A 13,623-nucleotide genomic window follows, 5' to 3' on the forward strand; every position below is an offset into this window, starting at 1 on the left:
AGTTTGTGTTTTTGCAGAGTTGAAAGAACTTGTTCAACATGCTGCAAATGCTCAGACCAAGTTCTGCTAAAGATGAGTATGTCATCCAAATAAACAACTACAAAGGAATCAATGAATGGTCTAAGCACATCATTCATCAATCTCATAAATGTGGCTGGGGCATTTGTTAGGCCAAAAGGCATGACCAACCATTCAAACAAACCTTCCTTAGATTTAAATGCAGTCTTCCACACATCTGCTGGATCAATTGGTACTTGGTGGTATCCAGACTTCAAGTCAACTTTTGTAAAGAATTTAGCCCCCCTAAGTTGGTCCAACAAATCATCAATTCGAGGGATTGGATATCTATTTTTAACAGAGATTTTGTTTAATGCTCTATAATCAATACAAAGCCTCCATGTCCCATCTTTCTTTTTAGCAAGGACAATTGGACTTCCACAAGGTGAAGCACTTGGACGAATGTGTCCTTTCTGAATCAACTCCTGAATTTGTCTCTTAATCTCATTATTTTCCAAAACTGACCTCCTATATATTGGCTCATGTGGTAGCGGTGTGCCTGGAATTAAATCAATAGAGTGCTTGACTTGACAGTGTGTTGGTACTCCCACTGGTGGTGTAAACACATTGTGATATTCTTTCAAAATTTTATCTATTTGATTTTGTTGATTCTCTGTTACCTTAGCATGTGTATTAAGAACAACTGACTTTGTTTGTTCAGGGCGAATCATGAGTACAATAAAAGCTCCAGTTTGAGCAATCAAGCGTTTACATTGTTTAGCACTAATTAAAGATGCAGTTTTTGTTGGACATACCTCTGGTATTCGGTACCTCTTCTCACCAAGCTTGATTGTAACACTACGTGGCCTTGACTCATACACCCCATGCCTCTGATACATGTATGGCTGCCCCAGCAAGACATCGCATACATCCAATGGTGCTACATCACATATCACTTCATCCTTGAAAGGCTTGATTGAATATGGCAAACGACATTGTTGATTGATTTGAATATCTTGTCCCTCATTCACCCATCCCATAGAGTATGGTTGTGGGTGTCTTGTCACTTTCAAATTTAATCTTTTGACTGTCTCCCTAGAGATCAAATTCTTTTGACTCCCACTGTCAACAATAAAATGTAGAGGCTTTCCATCAACCCACATCTGTGAATGAAAAAGTCTCTCTTCATCTTCACGGGGAAATACTTTAGCAGTTCCAACTACGGCATATGGGTTTGCTTCTATGATGGAATCATTCTCCTCTTTCTTAGAATTATCTATTGGTGGCGATTCAGGTTCAGCTTCCTCCCCTCGTATTTCTGTCATCAAATTTTTAATACTTCGACAATCCTTTGTATTATGGGTTGGGGACCTATGCAGCTCACACCACATGCCTGTGTCTGTCTTTTTAGTAGACCACCATGTGTTCTTGGGTGAATTTGAATGAGGTTCCTTGGTCACCTGTTTCCCTGCAAATTTATTGCCACCTTCAGCCCTTGGCTTGTTGTTTGCAAAGTAGTCCCTCTTCCATCTTTGCTTGGATTTTTCTTCAATTTTTGTAGCATATTTATAGGCAGTTGCCAATGTCTCAATATTTAAAAAATCCATCTCTGTTTGAATATACCTGTGAAGTCCACTCCGATATTTTAAAATTCTATGCTTCTCTGAATCATTAATACCGAGTTTTGCTGAAAGTGAATGGAATGTATTGGTGTAATCTTGCACAGATTGATCCCTCCTTTGGCGAAGAAGCTGCCATTCTATGTATTTTTGTTCATATATATCCTCCGGGAGGTAAGCTTCTTTTATGTATTCCACAAATTCTCCCCATGTGGGCTTCTTATCAAGAGATAGTATAAAATCATCTTCAGCAACTGATTCTTGTTCTTTGTTTGCTACTTTGGTTTCCCATGCTAATTTCACATGGGTTTCAGCTTTGAGGAGAGCAAATGTTATCTTTTCAGCATCTGAGAAATTATTTACAGAAAAGTACCTATCCAACTTTGATAACCAGTTATCAACAGCTTCAGCATCGACCTTTCCTTCAAAATTTGGGATGTCGAAATTGACCTGCACTTTGAAAGGGGTATTTCCACGAAATGGTGTTTCAGATTCAGAGGGTTTTTGCTTCTGTAGGAGGTTTGAAAATTGACTCATCATCTCCTCTCGTTGCTTATTTAAAGCTTCCTCGACCAACTTCTTAACATCATTGTCTGACATCTTCGATTGTGTCTGACATTTTTGTGTTGAAATCTACAATACCGCAGGTATCACACCAGGTATTGTAATCTGGTTTTCATAAATCAGATCAGTGGTATCAGAGCGGGAACGCTCCTTTATGCCAATTTACACAAGGTCTTCCTACCAAAGATTAGGATTGGATACACAAGATTTGTCAAAATACCCACCTTTGAGACGCACACAATCGAAGATGTCTCCTCATGTTTCCGCGCCCAACATTTGTCCAAAAATGCACCGAAGACCCTCAAAATTGCAATTTACTAAAACATAGAAAATTTTGAAAATTAGATTTCAATATTTTCCCAATTTAATCCTGATCAAAATTTCACCGTAGAATTAGATATTTACAAAACTGTTTTTAAACACAGTAGATCTGGAATAGGCTTACTGTCTGATTCAAACAAATCGTCATTGTACGTTATCTTCAAATAAATTTAGATAGCTAAATTTAAAAAATACTCGAAGATGGCTATTGTTTTGACACATTAGCATTTTGCGAAATTGACATCCAGAGAAAAAATCTTAAAATTCTGAAGAAAATATGAAGTATTGATCTCTTGTTTTTTAATCCTATAATTTTTCATGGTAGATCTTGGTTCTTGACGAATTAAAATAAATCGCTGTTGCAGATTATATCCAAACAAGTTTAAATAATTAATTGTAAGGCAATTTTATTTCTGCAGGGACTATCACATTGAGGATACCTGTGCCTGCTCCTACGAAGGGTAAAGTATTGTATTTTTTTAAATTTCTTCATAGAATAGTAACAATATTTACAAAACTTTTTTAAAACATACTAGATCTGGAAGAACCTTAAGATAATTTAAATTTAAATAATTACTTGAAGATCCTATTATTTTGGCGCATTAGCATAAAACAATTTTATTTTTGCAGAATTGACATCTAGAGAAAAAATCTTAAAATTCTGAAGAAAATATGAAAGTCCTTTTCTTTATTAAAAATTTCGTAGTGGATCAGGGGAAGGCTGCTGTTCTGGACAAATTAAAAATATTTGTTTCTATTTATATCTTAAAAAAGCAATTTAAATAATTAATTTTAAGACAATTTTTTTTTGCAGAGCCCATAACACCCACTCAGGGGATAGCTGTACCTGCTCCTACAAAAGGTAAAAGTAATTTTTTTATAAGTAACATATCATAATGCTAAACAGAGTATGCAGAGTAGTTCCTGAAATGAACTGTCTCAATTTTTTAATATCAATGTTTCAGATCATGTGATCTATCATCACAATAGTAAGGAGCTATTTGAATAAAATCAAACACAATAATGTTTTTAATTAAAAAAAAACTTTTTCCACAGAATAACAATATTTACAATTTTTATTTTTTTTTGAAATGCAGTAAATTTAGAATAGACTTACTGTTGATAGATTCAAACTAATAATCATTGCACAATATCTACAAACAAATTTAGATAGTTAAATGTAAATAATTGCACATTATCTACAAACAAATTTAGATAGTTAAATGTAAATAATACTCCAAGATGACTAAATTTTTACACAATAGATATGGGGAACGCTGTTGTTCCTTACGAGTTAAAACAAAGTTTAAATAATTAATTTAAGGAATTTTTTTTGGTTTTTCAAAGACCATTTCATCCACTCAGGGATACCTGTGCTTGCTTGAAGATGGGAATTTTAGTTTTTCTGTATTTGTTGTGCATGCAGTAAGAATTCAGTTTTAGTTTGAGGCTTTTTTTTGTAAATCAACAGTTTGCAAACTGTTATCATAAGCTTAGATTTCAGTTTTCAATTTTAAGTTTGTTTTTTTGTTTTTTTCTCGATTCTTCTATTTTCAGAAAAGACAATTTTCTATTATTTTAATTTACATTCAAGTTTTTCAATATAATGAGTTTTTGCAATCAGCTTAATTTTGTGCAATTTTAGGTTATCATACGTAGTTATAATATTTGAGTTTTTCTAAACTGAATATTGTTTCTTTGTTGTATGATTTGACTCTATCAAATTCATAATCTTTCAATTGATATTAGAGCAAGTTGTGGGATTTTTTATTGTGCGGGTAGCAAAGTTAAAGAAACAATTATCTCCACATGGCCAATGACAAAGATTTACATATTCAATTTTTGTTGTTTACAGGAGACAACTATGATTATTGGACCATCAAAATGAAGACCCAAGAGCTTTGGGAATTAGTGGAAGTGGGATATATAGAACCTGGAATGCATGGACATCAACAAAAAAAATCAGCTAAAAGAAAACAAAGCTCTTTACACCATTCAATCTGCATTGGATGCTTCAATTTTTTTTCGAATTGTCAATATGAGAAAATCAAAGGATGCATGAGAAACTCTAAAAATTGCGTATCAAGGTACAAACACAATCAAATTGGTAAGAGATTTCAAATTTTTTGAAGAGAATATGAAAATTTGAGGATGAAGGAATCGAAGTCCATTCATGAATTTATTGCTAAGATTTAAGGAATTGTTAATCAACTTAGGACTCAAGGAGAAATTGTAATAGAACAAAAAATTGTAGATTTTTTTTGAAATCTCTTTTAAGTTCACTGAAGAAAGTAAAGATCTAACTACTTTCAAAGTTGTAGAGTTGATTGGTTCTTTGCAATCTAATGATGAACATTTGCAGCTTTCTATGGAAATTTTTGTGCAAGCTCTTTAGTCTTTTGTGAACATTGAAGAGAAGTTCAAATCTCCTCCCTATCACACTACTAAATCTCAAGGTGAATCTTTTGGTAATAACAAAGGAAGAGGTAGATGTAGAGGAAGAGGAAGATGACAAAGTTCTATGGATTGAAGGAGTATCTAGTGTAGATATTGTGAAAAGTATGAACGCAATGAATCTTGGTGCAAAAAAAAGAAATCTGACTTGAATAAGTGAAGAGCTAATTATACAAAAGAGTCTTCTGAAGCAAAGCATTCCACATTCTTCGTAGGTAACTTGGCAAGAAAACACTAAGAGGATATATGGTTTTTGGATAGTGATTGTTGAAATAACATGATAGGTAAATTTGACCTCTTTGTTAAATTATATGATTCAATGAGAAGTCAAGTTAAATTTGAAGATGATAAGAAGGTTGATGTAATGGAAAAAAGGTACCTTTCCAATCAAGACTAAGCAAGGAGAAACTACCCATATTCATAATAATTTCTTTGTGCCAAAGTTACAACATATAATTTTGAGTATTGAGTAACTTCTAAAAAAAACTATAAAGTAGTGTTTGAAGATAATTGCTACAAAATATTTGATAAATTTGATAATTATCATCTTGTAGCAAAGACTTATATGACATAAAATAGATTGTTTCCTCTCATATTGGTTAATCAACCATAGATGATTCATGATTATGGCATCAACAATACATACATCTGAATTTTCAAGGGTTAACTCTGCTAAATAACAAGAATATGGTGAGGGCTAGATTTGCAATCATGGCAAAAAAAGAAGTTTGTTCAGTGTGTGCACTTGGCAAATATCATTGTGACAGTTTTCGGTGAACAAATCTTGGAGAGACAAATATCCTCTATAGCTTGTGCATGCTAACAATAGTGATGACATGCAAGAGAAATCATTGGATAAGAACCTTTAGTTTTTTACTTTCATTGATGATTACTCTCACCACACTTGGGTTTATTTTCTTAAGCAGAAATATGAAGCCTTTGCATGCTTCAAGAATATCCTATCAAGATACTCATAATAGATAGTTACTTCTAACGAACTTGTTGATTTTTGTATTAAGAATGACATGTAGAAACACCTTACTGCCAAATATACACTTCAACATATTGGTATTGTTGAAATAAACAATCATACCATTATTGAAATGGTACGAAGCATGAAGACAAAAATTCTTCCACATAATTTTTGGGGAGAAGTAGTTGTCACAACCATATACATCTTGAACTGAAGTCCCATGAAAGCAGTTCAAAATATCACTCCAAAGGAAGCCTGGAGTGGTCACAAGCCTTCAGTGGCTCATCTTCAAGTCTTTGGTTGCTTGACATGTGTGCATGTTCCAATTCAAAAGCAGAAGAAGTTGGATGCCAAATCCCAACTTTGTATCTTTGTGGTATATTCTACTACAACTAAAGGATATAGACATTCCATAATATTGACACAAAGCAATGGATTCATAGTCAAGATGTGATTTTTTATGAAGTGGGAGTATGGCAATGGAAAGATGATGTGCAGGAAAATCCATCAATAATCATAAGTTACATGGAAGATAATAGTGCTCATCCTCTATCCACAAGCTCAAGTAGAAGTTCAAGCTCCAATTCTATTCCTCCAAGATCACCAAGTTCTTCTAGTAGCATGAACTCAAGTGAAGATTCACTTCCACCATGGCCTCCCACATCAGCTCCAAGAAAGGTATAGAGTTTGGTTGAATTTAATTATAGGAGTGCAAATATAAATTCAGTTGTTAATTTTGGTTAGCTTACTACAATTCAAATTGAACCCGTTGTGTATGAAGAAGTAGTGAAAGTACCAGTATGGGTTAATCTTATGAATGATGATATGAATTTCATTTAAAAGAATAGTACTTTTGAATTAGTTTAACTTCTCAAAGATAAGCAAGTGAATTGTGTGAAAGGGATATATAATATCATCTACTCATGTAGATGGTTCAGTGGAATGACATAAGGAGGGATTAGTTGCCAAGGGATGTGTATAAACTCTTGGAGGAGTTTATGCATAGACTTTTGCTCATGTGGCTAGACTTGATATAGTTAAGATCATATTGGCTATTGTAGCACAATACAAGTGTCCAATATTTCAGATGGATATGAAATCAACATTCCTTAATGGTTACATAGGTGAGGAAGTTTGTGTGGAACAACCTATGGGTTATGAAGTTCTAGGAAAAGAAGACTTAGTTTACAAGTTGAAAAAAACTCTTTATGGGTTGAAGAAAGCTCCTTGTGCTTGGTATTCCAGGATTGATAGTCATTTCATGAAGAAATCATTCAATAGAAGCAACTTAGAGACTACAAAGTATGTCCAATGTATTGGTAAGGATATTCTCATAGTTTGCCTTTATGTTGATGATCTTATTTATACAAGCTACAACAAAGGTCTCATGGAGAAGTTTCCAAATAGAAATGAAACAAGAATTTGAAATGATGTATCTAGGACTCATGCACTATTTTCTTTGTGTGGAGGTACAACAAACATCAAAAGGTATATATATTTTCCAAACCAAGTATGTAGCTGATTTAATGAAGAAATTTAGAATGATAGCATGCAAAACACTTGCAACCCTGGAAGAACTTGGTGAAAAATTAACCAAGGAAGATGTTAGTTCCAAGGTTGATGCTACTTTGTATAGAAGTTTGGCTAGCAGCGTCATGTATCTCACAACCACTAGACCCGATATTATGTATGCAATGAGCCTCATCTCTCAGTTCATACAAGATCCACATGAGTCTCATTGGTGGGCCGCTAAAAGAAGCATGAGGTATGTGAGTGGTTCACAAAAAATTGGCATTCATTATTTTCCCGTTAAAAAGTTTGAGCTAATTGGTTACACAAATTCTGATTGGGTTGGTTTAGTGATGATGGAAAATCTACATTTGATCATGTTTTTTCATTTGATACTGGAGTTGTCCTTTGGAGTATTAAGAAACAAGCAATAGTGCCTCTTTGTTTAGTAGAAGTAGAATACGTTGTAGTTACATCAACAAACTCTCAAGCAATATGGATAAGACGGATATTGGCAGATCTACATTTGATTTAGGAACATCCAACCACAACCTATTATAATAAAAATAGCATTATTGTCATGAGAAGGAATTCTATGTTTCATGTCATAATGAAGCACATAAAGATCCAATATTATTGAATTTGTGACTTGGTTCAAGATGGACAAGCAGAGTTACAATTTTGTACTTCATCTAAGCAAGTTGTTGATACCTTCACCAAAGCTCTTCCAACAACAAGTTTTAACACTTTTAGAAATCAAATAGTTTTCACCTCCATTGATCATTCAAGGAGAGATTGAAGATAGGAATGATCAAGAAAGATCATGCTTTTTAGTTTTAGTTTTTTATTTTATTAGAACAACAATTTGTAAAGTTTTGTTTTTATTCTTTATAAAAAGTGTTGTGTATACAGTAAAAAAAACCATACACACATTGAAAGAAGATTTATTGTTGCGAGAAGTGGCAACCTTAGACAAAATCTTAAAATTCTGGGTATCCTACCAACGGGAAAATCTTAAAATTCTGAAGAAAATATGAGTCTTCTTTTATTTTTTTATTCTTAAGATGGTAGGTCAGACAAATCTTTATTACAGATTATATACAAACAAATTTAAATAATAAATTTAATTAATTATATGATACTTGAAATTTGCTTTAACTTTGAATTATTGTACGACAATTTTATTTTTACAGGTGAAATAGCAATCAATTGGACTTCTATGCCTCCTACCGATGGTAAAATCTGAAAGCAAGCCTAAAAATCCTGTTTGTCATTTTTTCCCTTATTGACCACTGATATTTACTTTTTTTCTTTATCATGGTAGGTCGGGACCGCCCTAACATGCTTGCCAAAACCCCCAATGTTCTCAAAAAAAATATTCTTATTGTAGCCGGTAAGATCACAACTTTCCAAATTTAATAGGATAATAAAAATTAGAGTTATTAGTCTGGATTGTTGTGCTGAAGCCTGAAGCAAGAAACTGCTATGTGAGCCACAGAAGCATTTGGCAATGGTGTTATTTTGCTATTTATATTTTTCGTCTGTTGCAGTTTCTGCAGTTGCTGCAGCTGTGGTATTAGCAATCGTCTTCATGTCCTACAAGAAGATTTACAAACCTGAGCCCAAACAGGAAGGAACAGCTACTTCTTTACCTTCAGCAGATGTAATTATAGAGGGGAAAGCTGGTGCTCAACAAATGCAGGTTTATTTAGGTTTATCCTCAAACGTGCAAGTGGTGCTAATTATAGCAGAAGCAGAAACAGGAAGAATTGTAGAGATGCACGCAGGTCTCTCCTCCAACCAGCAACTATTCCTCGAGCCTACAGAAATTTATACAAACCTCTCACTTGATGATATACTTCACATATTAAAAGCCATTGCCGTGAGTCTCCTCTAATTGGGGAAGGAAGCTTTGCACGAGTTTATAAGATGAACTTCCACGGTATAGATTTGGCTATAAAGGAAATAGAACATAAATCCCCTCACACCAAAAGATGGGTGGAGAATGAAGTTGCTCTTCTACTGGGAAAGGAGCACATAAACATTAACAAGCTGTGTGCTTGGTGTATAGAATCAAGCATATCCTACTTGGCCTACATGTATATAGATGGATGTTCTCTCGATGACTACTTGAGAGGAAATTGTACAGGGTTTTCCTACAGCTGGAAACAGAGCTTCAACATGATAATGGGTATAGCCAAGGGAATTGAATTCTTGCACTCGAATAAAATCATTCACGTTGATTATTGGTTGATATCAAACCTCAGAATATTATGGTGGATGCTAATGGTAACGAGGCAAAGCTTGTTGATTTTGGGCTTTCCAAGCGTGTAGATTGGGAAGGCACACACAGGGTAACTAATATGGTAGTTGGTACCAAAGGCTATTGGGCTCCAGAGTATTGCTGGAATAGAAAGATCTCTTATAAAAGTGATGTTTACAGCTTTGGAATTGTTGTGTTAGAGATGATAACAGGGCAGAGGCATGTTGATGAAGCACGAGGCTCCAGTCAGTTCCATATTCCAGGATATGTAAGGCACATGATAGAGAACGACCGCTTTGAAGAAGCTGTAGACTTAAAACTTAAAAAGGATGGGTGGGACACCTTTGCTGTAGAAGAAGCTCTCGCTGTTGCAAACATAGCCCTCAGATGTGCTCACCCTGAGAAGGTGGAGCGACCTGACATGAATATTGTGGTCACAGAACTCACTTCTATGATGAGCAGCGGCGACAATACCATCACTCGTGGACAGAGAGAAGAAGAAATTGTACCTCTGACATCTTCACAAAATTGATTTCTGAAATATTTTGAGTTTTGTTGTAATTTTGATTAATTTGAACTATAATGTATTCTGTGTGAGGAACAATTGTTTATTTTGTAGATTTCAAGGTATATGGTAATGCAAATTTTATCCTGTTTAATGAAAAAATGTGAAACATTAACTTCTTGTCAAAACCATTGAAGTGTATGTCTTATCACAGCTGAAAATTCAATCAATATGTAACTCATTTATACTAATGAATTTTAAGATTAAAATTTAAATGTCAGATTTATATATATTCAATACCCAGAAAATCCTCTTATTAATGATGCATGTACCATATCATCCAAATATTGCTTGTTTTATGTACTGTACCATCCGAATTTTGCTTATTTTTATTCTCATCTGCATCTTGACCTGCGCCATTGTTCTCGACAACATATGGAGTATTAGATAGTTTAGTACTAGTTGAGTATGGGATGCTTAAAAACAACTTATGTTTTATAGCTGAGCGAGAAAGTAGGATATATTCGTTGGTTTTTGTATTTATCCAGAAAAAGTAATATTCAGTTATCATTAGAAAGAAAGAATAATGAATATTTTTTTTTATCGTTTTTGTTCACTTTAGTTAATTGGTTGTTTTTCAGTTAGCAGTTACTAGTTTTTCCAAAGGTAGAATATTCATTGCATTTTATTCTTTCTATTAATTTAATTTAATCAATAATTATAGAGAATTATATTTTTTCAACAAAAATCTATAGCAATTGTTTAAATTTTTATTTCAAATGAATGTAAAAAAGTCATTTTCCTTTTCCTCTTTTTAATAGTTGCATTATAATATATTATAATATTTTTTATGTAATGTAAATACTAAATATATTAATACTATAAGATAATAAAATTGTATATTTAAATATATTTATTGTTAATCATTTTTATATAGAATATTAAATAGCCCACAAAATAATATATAAAAATTTATAATTGAAATAGTAAACATTAATAATTAAAAGACCCATAAATTTAAAACAAATAAAAAAAGCTTAGAAAATAATTATTGATTGAGAGCTAACAAAAAAAGAATAATCAAAAGATAAAAAACATAAGTGGTTATTCACCACGGGTTAAAAATAATAATCATAAATTTTAAAAAAAAAATTGTACTTGACAAATACAACATTAATACCAAAAAATTATATAAAGGTGAGAATTTATTTAAAATAATAATCTTTAAACAAATGTTTTAATTTTGATTTATATGTAAATTATAATAGGTGACCAAATCTTTTTACACATGATAGATGAGCAAATTTTCTCCCACTTAAAAAAATTCACTTTTTATTTTTAAAATTATACTATAAACATGGTCTTTTTATATGTTTAAAAAAAATTATTAAACATATTTTAATAATTTAAATTTTTTGACCACTTAATAGTTTTGAATATTTAAATACTATTTTATTATCCATACTGTTAAATATATGAAGATATTAAGTACACTCCAAAATGAAAGAAAAGATGTATGATATTTGAAATACATCTATCTAAAAGATGTAAGAGATTAACACCTAGAGATATTCCACAAATATAATTTTAGTTTGTTTAGGAATTATGATATCCTCCCCTTCTCTTTTTATCTTTCTCTCCCCCTCTCTTCATCTTCATCTCTATCTCCCTCTCAATTTCCCTAACCTATCCTTATTTCCTTACCTCTACTTGCATCTCTCTCTAGATATCTCTATTCTCCCTTTTTATCTTTGGCATGATATTGTATTCATCTATCTATCATACTTTCTATTCTTAAATCACCCTCTTTCTATATCTATATACTTTTCTATCCTCTATTACCCCATCTCTTTCTTACACACTCACACACAACAAGTTAAATAATTTAAAATAAATTCAACATTATCTTTTGAATTTATCATATATCATTAAAATAATAACTTAATATGCAATAATGTCTAATGAAAAAGGAAAGAAAAATATGTGGCAAAATATAATTCTATCATACTCAATAATCATTTGAGCAAAAGGAAATCTATTCACATAGAAGTTTACTTTTATTTGTGTTTGGATCCTACAAGTGAATGCATACTTGATTTGAAGCTATCACTCTGATGAGAGTTTGGTTGTACAAAGAACACCATTTTGTAAATCTTCTTCCCATTAACCTCATATGCTAAACAAATGTAAGCAAAAATTAGATCAAAAATTTTCATAATTGACCTTCCATATCTCTTTGGCATACTCATTGCACACCAAGGTGTGATTGCTAGTAAATATTTATTAATACATTGATATTAACATATTTTATATTTTGTATTTATATTTCAAAATGTAATCTTTATATTTGATAGCTTAAACTACTATTAGACAATTATTTATATAGAATTTCCAACTTTCATAATTTTTTCATATATTGCTAAAGATTTTTACTCTATAACTATATCTTTTATCTTCTAATTAAAACTATCCAAGGGTCATTCCATTGTTCTCTATCTTATAGGATCCCTAAAGTCGATGTTTTTTCTCTCAGATCATTGAGCAAATGACTTAGGAATGACAACTCCAAGAACGAGTGATATTTGATTTATATGCATTAATGCATTCTAAGATATATATGATGTTAGAACTATGATGATTAAGCTAGTATGAAGAGGATGATATGATAAAAGATTAGCAAATTATCCTAGCATGATATACTATCCTAACATGAATATCTTATGATATTAAAAATATTCCTAAATGCTATTATGATATTCTAACAAAGAGAGGCTAAAATGTTTAGTAAATTAGACTATAATGTAGATACATGAAAGATTGTTGATATATGAAAAATGAAGAATGAGAGCTCTATTAATAGGCAAGATAGGGCAATGGAGGGTTAAGATTGAATAATCTTAACAAGGGCTAAGATTGAAAGTTAATCAATCCATGTTTACAATTCTCACCAATGAAATGGTGACAATTATCAACAAGAGGTTTTCTGAAAGGAGATGCAAGAAGTATTAAATGTTTGAGAAGACATGAAGGTTACCCTAAGCGGTGAGGGTTAAGGTTAGGTTAGGGTTATCCAATGGATCAAGCTTTTACCCAAGGGGTAAAATCTTGTGCAAGGGTTAATAGGATAACCAAGGTTAAAGCCATGAATGCTTGATGAGACCCTTGGGTCAAAAGGATAGTTAAATTATAGGAAAGTCTCTAGCCAAAGGTCAAAGATGAGTTAACCATAAATGGTTTGGAAGACTTTTAGAGGTTAACCATTTGAAGAAACAAAGCCTTTAATGGTTATTGAAGACTTTGGATGCTTTGAGAAGTGACTTCCCTTTTCTTAGGAATGTGACAATAATTAGGAGATAAATTAGGATAAATTGGAAGTGGTTAGAAGAATCTAGAAGGGATATAGGAGGCAAGTGGGAGA

General features: G+C 32.3%; 1 long non-coding RNA gene and 1 pseudogene across 1 annotated transcript; both read left to right on the forward strand.

Annotated features, from left to right (window-relative positions):
* The first annotated feature begins 2,855 nt into the window (after window positions 1-2,855).
* LOC131067042 (uncharacterized) lies at window positions 2,856-4,871 on the forward strand. Its single transcript, XR_009111762.2, has 3 exons — window positions 2,856-2,962; window positions 3,316-3,363; window positions 4,357-4,871. It is a non-coding gene; the product is annotated as an uncharacterized LOC131067042 (long non-coding RNA).
* Window positions 4,872-8,596: 3,725 nt separating this feature from the next.
* Window positions 8,597-10,380, forward strand: LOC131067041 (probable serine/threonine-protein kinase PBL18; annotated as a pseudogene).
* The last annotated feature ends 3,243 nt before the right edge of the window (window positions 10,381-13,623 follow it).

The sequence above is a fragment of the Cryptomeria japonica genome, chromosome 8 (assembly GCF_030272615.1).
Source record: "Cryptomeria japonica chromosome 8, Sugi_1.0, whole genome shotgun sequence".
NCBI classification, from domain to species: domain Eukaryota; kingdom Viridiplantae; phylum Streptophyta; class Pinopsida; order Cupressales; family Cupressaceae; genus Cryptomeria; species Cryptomeria japonica.